Raw genomic sequence first — 14,527 nt, forward strand, 5'->3', positions numbered from 1 at the left:
TGTAGTGTGCGTGCGCGTTGGGCTGGGAATAAACAATCAATGGACTCGTACATAACGTATACCACATAAACCATGAAAAGACAGAAGAAAAGCAAACAAACGAACACCCCAACTGGTCTTGCACGTGCAGCGCGCACCAGACGCGCACCATACCTCCTTTGGCTGAAACTTTTGGATAGAAGATCACCAACAAAAGTGATAACAATTTGCTGTGCTCAGTTTACGATTTCATTTCACACTGTGTCACAAGTCCAAGGGTCAGATTCCTATTAGCAGTTCTTGGCTCGGGCACCTCTCTTTGAAGGGAAGGAAGTGTCTGCCATCCTTTTAGCTTCCTGCCTGCAGGGTTCCTGACACTGATGCAGTGTACAGCCTGAGCAAGCTATCAGCAGTGGAAGGATGGAGGCGACTGGGTGGCAGTGTGGGTTTGGTGTGTGTGTGTGGGGGGGGGAGGGCGGGGTCTGTATCAATGTGTCTCAAGGACACCCCAGCCCTCTGGTCAAAGCAGCCATGATCACTAATGGGGACAAATGCAACCAGTGACATCAGCTGCTTGGGCAGTTTCTCATTTTTATATCAGGGAAGCATATTTCTACAATGGAAATGAGGTTAGCACTCAATGTCACATGCTGTATCTGGGAGCTCATGTTTTTTCTACCTTTAAATGGCCTCTGAAGATGACTTATGTCAATGTGTCCTCACTCTTTGCTCTTTGCAAGCCTCTCCTTCTGCAGATGAACCATGGTACTACGGTCATGAGAAAGAGATGAGGAAAGATTTTATCTTGAAAAACGTCTTGAGAAAATTTGAGTGAAACCAAGAGCACTCATTTTTGTGATGGTTTTGCAATTCACAATATGTGATTATTGAATAATTTGGTCTTTATAACGGTTTAGTTCCCTAAACTAAACCGTTTAGTTCCCTAAACTGTTATAAAGAACCTCTAGTTGGTGTAGGATGTGTGTTTCAGGTTTGTCAATATAAGTACATTCATCTAAGTACATTCATTTTTGATCTAGATTTAATGAAATGCTACTTTGACATCTTAAAAACAATGAAACATCCTTTAAGTTTGAGCTAATTTAGAAGCTGCAGAGGGCTGTGGGAGTTGGGAGTCAATGTTATTAAAGCGTAATGTTAGTATTCTCTGATTCTAAAGTAGAATAATTTTGCTGAGTTGGAATCAGCAAATGACATATCTATTGGTAATTTTTTCCACTTAGCTTTCAGTCTGATAATACTATCTCATGTTCTGGTTCATCCATCAAGTTTTTATTTTATACTAACTAAAGGCAATAGGGCATGCTATGGGTGTTAAGGGCCTGCAGATGGTCAGGTCATCCTGCAGTTCAGAAAAAAATGTTTTGTTGCTGAGCTTTATATTGTCATTGCATGGCGTGCACTTCAGCCTCTCCAGATAATTTAGTCAAATGGCTGCCAAGAAGATGGATGGATTTTAATACATATGGGTTCAGTCTGAATTGCGTATAATTTCACATGTGCTGCATTTTAAATGTTAAGCGAGTGCGTCAACGTAAACCAGAAGAAATAAACTTTGACAAGGTTAACCCATAGTGTGTTTTAGCAGATCAAATTACCATACGAAAACAACTTAGTCTTCAACACATTAATGACAATCAAGCCAGACTTTGTTTAAATACTAAATGATCCTCATTTCTCTCTGTCATCTTTCTGCTCCTGTCATTGCTTCTCTGTGCTAAAGCAGCAGGGGGAGCGATGGATGCCTCTTGTAGTTACATGATGGAAAGAGAAATTTAGTTGCGCTGAAGCTCTCTTGTTCACATGGAGGTGTGATGGTGGTGTACTGTGCAATCCAGTTGCTTGCACCAACAAACTTCAACAAATCACATTGTCAGGAGTGACAGACACCAGTAAAACAGTCTCTGGTTAAACTTGCGGCACTGTCTTGGTAACAAAACTCTTTCTAAAGTCAATTACAGTAGACTACAGTACCTCTTAAATATGGCTGTTATAGGGGCGTCAGTCCAAAACACTCAACCACGTCATATCGTACCACTTTGTTTCTAAATCACTTTAAAAACAAGGCTGAACACACTACTGAAAAATTATACAAGATTAAAAAATGCAAGTTGCTAAAAGAGACAAGATTCCCACGTTCATTTTAAAAATGCATTTGTGTCAGAATGTTCTGAACAAAAAAGACAAGCTCAAATTAACCAAAAACAGAAGGTGAAGAAGAAATTTGTCCAGGGTGTAGTTGTAAAAATTTGCACAAGCATTTAAAAAAGTGACATTTTTTATAGAAACTTGCTAAATCCTTTAGATTTAATCAGAACAGTTCCAGCTTGCAGGTCTCATGTTTAAAATACAGATTCAAATGTAAGCGTGCTTTCAAGGTGAAGATGTTGTAAATGGACTTAATTCATGTTGCACTTTTCTAATCATACCGACCACTCAAAGCGCTTAATGTTGGAGCCACATTCAACAAGTCACACTCACTTATGCAGGGCACCGTCATACACCCATACAAAGACCTGTAGGCAACTTAGGGTTAAGTGCCTCACCGAGTGGCACATCGAGATCTGGCAGCAGGAAGTCACAACTTCCGGATTGCAGGATGACTACTCTTCCCACTGTTGCTTCTGAGCCATGTAGCTCAAGTTCCATGAGATAATGTTATTTTAAAGTCACACTATGTGGAAGAGGACAAATTCTCCTAGAGAGAGATATAAATTGGTGATTACTTGTCAATAGCATGGCAGCGGGAAGAAATTGTTTGCAGCAAATGTGGAGCGCAGCTGAACAGAAAAATGGGAGATGTCAACAAATTTAGGTAGTAAAAAAATCCAAATTTGAGAGAAAAAAACACATGAAGAAAATGTAATAATAGTTTAATTTTCTGACAAAAGCAGATTTTGCCAACTGTGTTTACCACTCTGAAATGAAAGGTCAATTTTAACACGCAAATTTATGATATTGCTTCTCTCCTGTAAGGACTGAAGAGCAAAGGTCAACACAAGATATCCTGCAGGTGCTTCAGTATTGCTCTCATGTCAATTCCCAAATTTTAGCTTAATCTATCATGAGATCAGAAAATGGCAGTCAAGGAGAGTCAACTCAAAGCGGTTAGCAATGTTCTTCTGCAAAAAATAAACTGGCAGTCATCTTCATAAAAACAAAAGAAAATGTTTGGCTTTTGCCAACGACAAAAAAAAAAAGAACAAAAGAGATGAGGACCAAGACTGAAGCCTTGATGTATTCCTCATGGAACGCAAGTAGAGGCTGATAGAAAACACACTGATGCTGACACAAAAGATTTTACAGTGTTGGACTGAAACTAGCAATTACTCCAGTGCAGAGATAAGGAGCTTGTGATCCACAGCATCAAAGGGAGTTGTTGGGTACAACAGCACAAATCCAAAGTGGTCTGTTGCATATTTGTTTTTCATCATGATTGTTTCTTCAATATATAACAATGCAAATAGATTACAGTTCTCTAAAGTCAAGTCTTAAAATAGTTTTTCTCTACCCAAACTAAAGTCAGTGGACATTTATGCAAAAATCATGTAATATCCAGGAGGATTTCTATGAAGTCAAAACACATCAAAAGACAAAAAACAAAAACACAATGTTAAAAGATACAACGATTACACACTACAGGAAACATTTTTTATGTTTTTTTTTTTTTAGTTTATTGGAATGCTGTATTTTTTTAGTTGTTTGCTTTGTTTTCATGAAATGTTAACATGTTTTCTGAAATCCAATGTTCTTTTGTTACTTTTTGCAAAGCCAAATGTATCCTCTCACTTGAAGTTCTGCATTCTGTTTGTTGAGTTTTACGACTCTGAGTTTGAGTTTTGCAGCTTTCTGTTTAATTTTTGTTTGTGTTTATTTTTAGAAGATTTGTGGGGGGGGTTTTGGTATTTGTTCTGTCTCTTTGGAGCATTGTTGTTTGCTTGTTTGTTTGTTTTGTAGGCCTAGTGTATTTTTAAAATCAACAGAGTGAGGAGAGAGGGTGCACATCTTGAGCATCTGATTTTATAAAAGTGACATGTGAGCAGCAAAAATCGGCTTTATTGGAGGAGGTGAAACAAGGGTTAATTTTCTCGATATGTTGAGGAGCTGTGGGGTCAGTAAATGGATCCTCTCCTGTGGAGAAAAAACAGAAGAGCACTATTTTAAAACAAGACAAGTGAAGTCTGGTTGAGTACACCATTGATCTCTTCTGGCTGTGAGAAGAACGAGGAGCTGAGCGACAGAAACAGGGGAGAAGAGAAAGCAGATAATATGACTGCCGGCCTCTGGAAGCTTGGACAGCTTTTATAGACGCTGCCGCTGTCTTAGTGTCTGTGCTCATTCCTTTTCTCCATTTCTCTTCTGTGTTTCTGTGAATGTTGACCGGGTGGTCGCAAGACAGCACGGGGCCCCATGCTGACTGGCCTGACTGGCTGCGGAGAGCAGAGGGGAAATCAATGAGCGCTCACAATAGAGTGCCAGCATCCAGACAGCTAACAGCTCCCCGAGGCCACGCGAGAGAGGTGGTGGAGAAGAAGAATGGAACGATAGAAGAAGGGAGGGGGGGGGAGGAAAGAGAAAAAGGTAGAGGAAGGTTGAATAAGGTGGGTGTTTTTTTTTTTCTTTTGCTTTATTACAAGTCTGCCATAGGTTGTTTCCTGGCCATCAGTGGTTATAAAGAAAAAGCCCATTTGAAACACAGAAGCACAGAGTTCCTTCATGGGTGTGCATGTCCACCAAGGCATGTGTATCTTAAGGGTTCACACACAGTTCAGGAAGCAAACTCTCAGCTGCATCCGAAGCTTGACACTCGACTTATGAGATGTGAAGTCGAGAGTGGTGGTCCGACGCCCAGAGGGCGATGAACGCAACGTTATTTTTAGTCTGCTTGTTCTTTTCTTTATTGTTGCACAGTTTACTTTCTGCATGCTTGTGTGTGGTGTGATCCCGTTTTTTGTTACGTTATTATGCAATGCAGTATATGACCTTGGAAAGAACATGTGCCAGAGGGACAGAGAGAGAGAGTTGAGTAAATGTGTGACCACTTCAACCTCTGTGTCATCCTTGGCTGCACAACTAGCTGCCTCAGTAGTCACAGAGCGACTCTCGTGAGGACTCAGAGTATTATTCACTCAATTTGCCCGCTTGTATGTATTACATTAACACCAAATAGCAATGCAAGAGTTGAATGACAGAATGGAGGGCTTTTTCTTTTGCTTGAAACGACAATTAATGCCAAAGCCTACTCCAGAACAGCTTTCGGCTCTGATCTTTATGTTGCATCAAACAGCCTGTAACTAGAGTTAAAATGGAAAACAGGCTGCCAGAGAATCCACCTAAGCTAGCGCCTATTTCTCAGGATGACATTAATATAATAGGGCTGGTGCCCAAAACAACTTTGTATTGATTCGCATAACCTTTTAAGCCAGTCGATTGCAGCACTCTAACTCAGAACGCTGCAGCGTTTCAATGTTTTCAAGCAAGGATTTGTTGCATTGCTGTCCAGTAGACATTTTCCTGTTATGTCTTCATGCAAGCTGTGCCTTTCATGTAAAAATAAAAAGAAGTAGGTCAACAATAACCTCAGTGATGATAAGCTTGTCTTGTCCTGTTGTAATGTGCATTTACAGCTGCTTTGCTGAGTCATGATCCTCAGTAGGATTATTGCTCACCCGCATACAGACCGTCCTCAAAGACAGACGCTTTGGATTCATCCAGCAGCTACTGAACATGAAGTTGGCTCAAAAGCTGAATGAGGAGCTGAATACATTGCTAACAGTAAACAGGCCTCACTGTCGTCATTTCTTCTTGAATGTGGCCTCTTCTTCTGTTTGGCATATCTCAGATATTATAAATTCATGAATAAAAATCATAAATCAAATTGCTCATATCTTTGACTTTTTTTTTTTTTACATTTTCATGTACACAAACTTCATTGTATTTTAGTGTTATTTTATTTCATAGAGCAACACAAAGTAATATAAGTACAGCTATGTGTTACAGAGGAAGAGAAGAACAATTTTTACAAATAAAAATCTGAAAGGTGTTACACGCATTTGCATCCACCCCCCTTTTTCCTGACACCTCAAAATCCCGGTATTAGTAATGCAGAATTTAGTCGGTGTTTAAAACCGCTTTGAACCGCTCAGAGGTTTGTTGGAGAACATTAGCGAACAATCATCTCGTGAAGACCAAGGAACACACAAAACAGGCAAGGGATAAAGTTGTGGAGAAGTCTAAAGCAAGCGTAGGTTTTAAAAAATATATATTTCATGCTTGCAGCTCTGTTTGACCAGTTATCACAAAACAGAATTTGAACTGCAAACTTACCAAGACATGTCCATCCACCTAACTGACACGTCAGACATTAAACAGAAAAGCAGTCAGAAAGTCCCTAAAAGTTCTAGACGAGCTGCTGAGATTTATAGCTCATGTGGGAGGATTTGACAACAAATAAATCTTCCTCATAAAGCTGACTTTTATGAAACTCATGAAGGAAAGAGACTTTGTTTGAAAAAAAAAAAGCAACGACAAATCACACCAAAAGTTCACCCTAAGTATTGCAAGGAAGAAGGTGCTCTAGTTAGAGGAGAGCAAAATTAAACTACTCAAACTTACAGCCAAAACAGTTTAGATCAAACCATTCCCAAGTCTTAGAATGGCCCAGTCCAAGTCCAGACATTTGTGCAAATGATTTTAAAGGCAGCCCTAGGAAACAGATGTTTGCAGATGCTCCTCATCAAATTTGACAATGCTTGTGCTGTTTTTGCGAAGAAGTATGATCAAAACCATCAGTGTCTGGATGTGTAAAAGCTAGTACAGACAGAAGATAATCGCAGGATAAGAAAAGTATTACCTCAATAAGACTAAATAGCTATGCTCTGTTGATCTCACAATTGTGCACTATTTTGTGCTAATCCAATGTGTTTGTATATTGACAAGGTCAATGGGTGTCAAACCTTTAGGAAAGCACTTTATATCTGTGTAATGCTTATTTTAATACATATATCTGTTATTCAGGGACCCAAATGATCACATAATCATATTCTGCATGTACAATTTAGAGCACGCAGTGTATGATTTTAATAGGCTTCTTTCATATGGATATTATGACTTTGAAGTGGACTGGAGTAGAAGAAAGCATTCGTGATGTTTAAACGCTGCATGGGAACACTCACAATATCTGCTTAGCATCTTAACAACAGGCACACAGCCTGTAGCCTTCTTAAGAGCTTTAGTATCCCAAATCTCTGTGATTATATACATTAACAATGACTAATCATGTTATACAACCTGCCACTTCTCCAGCTCTCCAATGGGGCTGTGCGACTCAGCTCGCAGACTCTTGTGTGTCTCTGGAGGGGGTGAAAAAGAAAGTGCTTGTGCCAGAGAGTTCAGGACGGTGCCTCGGAGCAGCAGGAGGAGGGATTGAGTCTCCTCCAGAAAAAATAAATAACGCCCTTGTCTGCAAAGTGACCGGTGCTCGCTCCCAGACTTTCAAGGCAGCTCGAGTTACTGTGGCCCCCGGAGAGGAGCAGACAGGTTGTGTCTGAGAGGAATACCTTCCCACACATGACATCATTCCTGGGATGGCTGCAGCATTAAAAAAAAAAAAAAAGTTCTCAGCTCAACCAAAAGAGAAGCACACGACCTGATGTTTTTCAGCAAACACGTCTGAGCACATGACTTGATCTGGTGAGAGAACAGTGGGAGCTGTCAAAGGTTTCGGTTTGATTGCTGATTTTTCAGGAAGCTTGTTAGTCTATGGGAAGCTTCACTCTACAATTGTTAGCATTCAGGAGTCTGAGAGTGTCACCGCTCACACAGTGAAGTTCTTGATTTAATATCCGCACTCACTCACTCATTCACCTACACACGCACGCCCACACACACACACGCACACACACACAAAGAAATAATGTGATCTTACAAGCCAGCAAAAGACATGAGTCTATTGTGTGGGTTGAAATTAACTCCGACCGCCCTGCTACCAGTGAGGGTGGTCTCCCCTGGGCTCTGTGGATGACATTAAAGGGATTTGTCCGTGAAGATCCGACTCTTTTACTGCTGATAATGCGCTGGCTGAAAACCACAGAGAGATCAGAGGGAAAAGTGTGTGGCTCACAAATTGTAATCATGTATATCTTAATAATCCAAAGCAAGCTCAATCTGTTTCATCGGAATCACCAGATTCTTTCTCTGCAGAGCTACGGGAGCTTGCAGAGCTTTAAATGCTGGACCACAGTGATGTGTCTAGCTGACGGACGCGTAGAAAGTCAAAATATGTAAACCAAAACAAGAAGGATACCACAGAAGACAGCACCACCTGCTGGTTGAGTCTGGGAAATGAACAGGGGCGGGAAGGTTGATTCGAGCCCACAGATGTCACTGAGATGAGCACATCTATGACTGTTGCTGCTTAGCATGCCCGCGAGGGACTGATTGAGCTGCTGCACACATCAAGGCCAGCTGCTGTGCTTTTGATGCTAAAATGGCAGGTTGTAAAATGTCAGTTAAATCCCCGCATTTAATAAAGTTTGGGTAAATGGGGAATGGTCGGGCCCAGTGCCTTGCGAAATGCCTCTTGAACCCTTTCACACGTTTTTTTTTTTTTTGCAACTACAAATTCTATCTAAATAGATTGATGCTGTTGCCACTGCTTTTGTTTTTAAATCATGAAGATGGTGTGTTTAGGGTGATATTCAGTGTCTGGCCGTGGGTCAAAATTGACCCATTTATTGGGTGTCATGGCAACAGATTCCCCCACCTGAGCCGTGGGTCTCTGCAGGTCCTTCAGAGTTACCCTACCTACAAGAGTTTGAAAACATAGCCATGTCACACATTTTCATCTGACCCATCCACCAATTTTCCTCTAAGGTCAATGCTACGAACAACTTTGTGATGTTCTTTCACATCAAATTTCAATAACACTCCCTGAACTGGTGGTTGTAAATGATACATATTGTAAAGCTGTATCAGTGTCAAAAAATAAAAATGAAAAAAAAACACCAGGTTGCTCCCTTTTTCCCTGACAAAGATGTTATCTATCTTTCTGAGGTCATTCCTGCTCTCCACGATCTGTTGTTGACGTCTCTCTGCGGCATGACGCACCACATAACACTGTGCAAACATCTCAGCTGAGAATGGACTCCGGACCTGAATCACCAGTGCACTGTAAACCGCCACCTCACCCACATGTTGCCACATTCAGGACCTGCTGTACAAAAAAAAAATACAAAAAATACAAAAACAAATAAAATATAAATAAAAGCAAAATGACCCGTGGTTTTGTGGCGAAGGAGCCGCCCAGGTTAATCGGCAATGACAGTTTTCCGTAACACCACAGCACCTGACCCCAAGCTCACCTCGCCATGGCTCCGTCTTCCTCTGGCTGTTTGGACTACGTTGCCAGGCAGTGGTCTCTGTAAACACAGCACCTGGCCGCTCCGGCAGGAAACCACCATGAGCTCTGTGGAAAATCAGATGCCATTACTGCAAACACTCCCGTTTTGCTCGGATAACTGGATATCTTTGCAGGAGTCGAACCGTGTCAATCTGTTCTCTTTTGTTTTTTGTATGTTTCACAACAAGAATTCTGATTTTTTTTTTTTCATCCTCAGCTAATCTTATCTGAATGTTTGCTCATGAACTCCCAGCATCGGCTCTCATTCCTCCTCATTACTACAAGAAGCCTTTCTTGAACCAATTAACTCCCTCTCTAATTTACATTACAATTATGGCCAAGAAAGTGTCATTTACTGGACCTCCACGCTGCTTATACCCCATCTCATCAATTTCCTGTTATTGTTGGCAGTTGAGCTGAAGCCCCAGTATTGATCCCTCACCCTGGGAGAAGATAAGGTGGGGGAATCGAGATGGATTCCATATCTATTATCTAATGGAATTCCTCCTCCCAGAAAGGGCTATGGATTTTCTGCCACTGAAGCTGTGAAAATGTGTGTCTGTGCGGGGCCTCTTCTGTGTGTGTCAGTATATGAGTGTCCTCTCACAGAGTGGATAGTGACTCTTTTTTTTTTTTTGTGGGGAAAAATTAATGCCGTGAACAGAATATGTTGGAAAGCAGCGCCCAGGCTCTACGGAGTGCTGAAGCATTCAGGGAAATGCTCACTCTGTGAATGCGTATTGACCTGCTGCTCGTTAAATGGCTCTCTCAGGAAACTGTGGATATATAAGGCCATGTTCTTTGAGCATTGCATCAAACTATGACTCATAAGATAGAGCTTTGTCAGACAACTGCACAGGTTTGTTTAAGTATAATTTTTTTAAAAAGATGATAACCTACTTAACTTTAAATTTTTTTTTTTTCTCGCCTCCAGGGGTTCTTTTGTGGGCTCTAGTGTCCCTTATATGACAGTAGGCTGACAGGAAAGGGGGGAAGACACGTGGCAAAATATCGCCAGGTCCGGGAATCGAACCCGCGACGAGGACTCACGGCCTCCAATCGTGGGTCACGCTATCACCTACGCCACCACAGCACGGCCCTTTAATACTTTCTCAAGGAAAAGGTTTAATTGGAGTTAAATTAAGTAAGTAAGTTTTGCAGTGCTTAAACAAACACACACAGACACACAAAAGCACAATTTAATTATGTAGAGATCTCACATCACTGATCAAATGTTTCTAGTTAAGCCACAAAAACTGTTTCTGGTCAGCTGAAATTTTAAGAAGCAGTCGTATTAGAGCTGGCAGCAGCAGTTGGAACAGGATGATTGTGTCCATCTGTTGCATTTAATAAGCTTCCAACAAGACACAAAACAGAGAAAGACTAGGCCTTGCACACCAACCGAACCAGAACACAAACAAAATAAACATTTTAGGAAATGAGACAGCTGTTCACCATTATTTGCCTTTTGCAGTTTTGGTTGTTTTTATAGCCGAACGTGGCACCTGCATTAATATAGCTAATCCCTAAAGGATTCATAACCCCGGCTGATTCAGATGTAAAGTTGTTGTTTCTCGTAGGAAACATAGAAACACAACAAAATGTTCGAGAAGCAATGAGTCAATATACTTTTAACTGGTATCACTTTCAAGTGACATTGTTTTCATTCTCCTTTGCTGTTGTGTTATTATATCTTTTGTGCCCTGTTATGCTGCACATTATGGATCTTTGGTATTTCTGTGATATTTTCTCAGACATTGCCAGATTTAGCTTGCGAAGGTGAAACAGGAATCACAATAAACAGACCGCATCACCGAACAAAGCAGTAGTGGGGGTGGTGAGGAAAAAGCTTAGAAGAGCAGGAAGTCTCTGTGGAGATAAACGGGTTAATTATTTCATCCACTGTTAGTACAAAAATATTGATTTTTGCCACTTTTATAAATGGACTTCAGCCATTTACCAGGAGGTCAGAGATCAAATGATGCATTTATGGGGTACACCTCATGAATTAAAAGAACAGAACTGTACATGGATCATGATAGAAGGCTACAAAGACAATATTGCATCAAAAAAGAATACAAACCTTTAACTTCTTCACATTTTTGCCAAATAATACCTACAAACTTTGGTGTTTTTTATTAGAATGTTCTGTTAGACACCAGAACATGACTACAAAGTTTAGAAGCCAAAGGAAATAATACTTCTTTTTCATTTTGCAAAGGAAAATCTGAACAGCAAGATGTGCATTTGCATTTAGCCCCCTTCAATCCAGTACCCCTAAATAAAACTCAGTCCATCCAACTTGCCTTCGGAAATTAACTCATTAGTTAATTTAATCCACTTTGGAGGAGCTGCAGAGATCGATGGCTCGGGTAACAATGAATAATCCAGCTGTGAGGCCTCTGAACTAAGTCCACATTCTGGTGTTTCTGGGAATCTTCCTTCAAAGAACATGCATTTTTTTATGGCACACAAGAGACAGAGCCCTAGCACTTTTCCTGCAGGATTATTTATTATTTTTCCAGTGCGAACAGTTACCTCACCCCAGATTCTGTTGAACAGACAAGCACACAAATGCACATCCTTCTGTGGCACAAGTTCAGAAACAGAGACTGAAGTCAGTGCTGTAATGGAGAAGGTGATAGCCTTAGTGGGCAAATGAATGTCAGCCGCAATTAGAGGCCCACGTAATAGCATTTAACAGAGAGGCCTCGACGCAGACAGGTCAAGAGTTTACCATGTATCTCCAGAATTACACCCACCCTGGAGTGGACTGTTTTCACCCAAGGACGTCTTGAGGGCGGGGAAACAAGAGGACGAGCAGGAAGGCGGAGAGCCCAGCAGGCTGGAGAAATCCCAGAAGAATATATATTAAACAACTTGTTGTCCTTCAGCTTCAGCTGCAGCAGGCTTGAAGTTAGATGTGAGCCCTGACTCTATGTACTGATCTGAACTGGGTTAAAATGGTACAGCAGTGAGAACAGAAACACTCAAACAAGACTGTTACATTTTGACACAAGATACGGTGCCATCAATAAAATTATGTAATCCAATGAATGATAAATGAGAAATAGTACAAATATATATGATACCTCCTATTATTAAAGGTTTAAGACGAGATGTATTAAGTCATTTATATATTATCTTTTACTTGGAAACTGTTGCTGAAGATGATGTACTGTAAGCCGCTACTTTGAACATTTCGATGCGGCTGATGTGCAACTTTTTACTTAAAAGGTTTTGAAAGGCTGGACTACTGAGTGATGAAGAGGACAGCACAGGGCTCAAGAGCAAAATGAAGTGACATTAAGAGCGACAACAAAAGAGAGACAGAGGAAGTGTGTGTGAGGCTGTTCAATTCTGATGCCTTTGGTGGTTGTAGTGTGTAGGAGGAAGACGTGTTGACCTTTCTTGATAGGCCACTGTACTTCATGTGTTGGAAAAAACATTTACGGTATGCATTTCTGTTGCTGGTAAAAGTTCAATTAAAAGTTTTACAAAATCCTTTCTGTGTAAATGTCACAACGTTGTCATGAGCAACTTAGGGACAAGTGGCGCCTCTAATTGGAAGTTGTTGTTTTTTTCAAAGTTAGTGGGTGCAGCTTATATTTAGGAATGTTCAATAGTCCTAAGAATTGCATTACATAATTGTCTTCTTCATCTTCAGACCCCAGATAAACATCCTCTAACCGAACTCACTAGGAACTTTCTAGAATGTGTAAATGGCCCACATCAACAAGAAAAGGCCCTAGATTTGACAACACTACCTTTAATACATCTGTCCCTTTGTGCACAGTGTCAGAATACACAGTGTGATCTGGGTCCACATATGATTTATGTCTTTTTTTAACATTTGAAGCTGAATTTCAAAGGCAACAGCACCAAAAAGACTTTGAAAGTGTTTCCTCAGACAACAACCTAGCCACATGCTGCAGAGATGCTTTATTATCTGATTTGACTGTGAATTTCTGTTCATAATCTTCCTTCTGTCCTTTGTGGATCTGCTCCCGTTTGGATTTATTGCCAACTGCTTTACAAAATAATAACTTAAAAGGACATTTTCAAAAGTTACATTTGGACTGAAAAAAGATTTTTTTTAAAAATGCAGAGCTATATTTTCCATTTCTCTACTTGAAATATCAATTTCATATCGCTGAAATAAATTAATTTAAAATATGTTCAAATCTAACTGAGGGATGTTTGTAGAGCAATAAAACAGTGCTTGTCTCAAGTGATGAGACAAACCAAATCACATATGAAAGTTACATTACACAAGTATTCACACCCTTTTCAAATTTTCACATTTTGTCTCATTACAGCCACAAACTTTCTTGGCATTTGTAATCACATCCATAGGAGACAGAGCTCAACAAAGTGGGGTTGGAATGTGAAGAGGAAGAAAAACATGACATGGATTTCAAAAAGTTAGATGTGAAGAAGATGATGTGTTAGTCAAATGAGACCAAATCAAATTTTTTTACAAAGACTTTTCAAGTCACAGCTGATTGGAACTTGGTTGGTGGTAAAATGCTTAAAATAGTGTTTAAATCTGTAAAAGAATATAAACATATAGTCAGAGCTACAAAGGAATAGTAAACTCTGCGATTGGTTATTATAGAAATTTATTTTTCATACCAATTAGAGCAAAGAGGCAACTTATGCTTTTTGTGTTTATGTGAAAAAAATGTTGAAAATGATGCATCATTTTCTCCCTACTTTCAAATTACACACTATTTTTTGTTGGTCCCTCAGATCAGATTCTAACAAAATGCATCAAAGTTTAGAGTTCTACTGTGTCAAGTTTAAAAATATAGATATATTCTGCAAGAGACCAGCTCAAAAGTCTGACAAAACCAGCGACACGCCTTTTTAATTACAAAGAAAATAAATTTAGAAAAGCTTCCTGGAAAAATGAAGCTATATTTAATGTTATCCAGCCATGTTGAATTAGTACTTTCCAAACTCTTTAATGCATCCTGTGATATTACCCCATGTCCATGGTAACTATGTTTTTTTTTTTTTTGCAGCTCCATGGAGCTCAGGTGCTTGATGTTCCTCCACATGTTCCTCTCATACGCCCCAGCTAATGGCTCCTCTGACAATGCTGCGCAGTCGGTAAGGAGTAAA

This window comes from Xiphophorus couchianus, chromosome 22, assembly GCF_001444195.1.
Source record: "Xiphophorus couchianus chromosome 22, X_couchianus-1.0, whole genome shotgun sequence".
Lineage (NCBI taxonomy): Eukaryota > Metazoa > Chordata > Actinopteri > Cyprinodontiformes > Poeciliidae > Xiphophorus > Xiphophorus couchianus.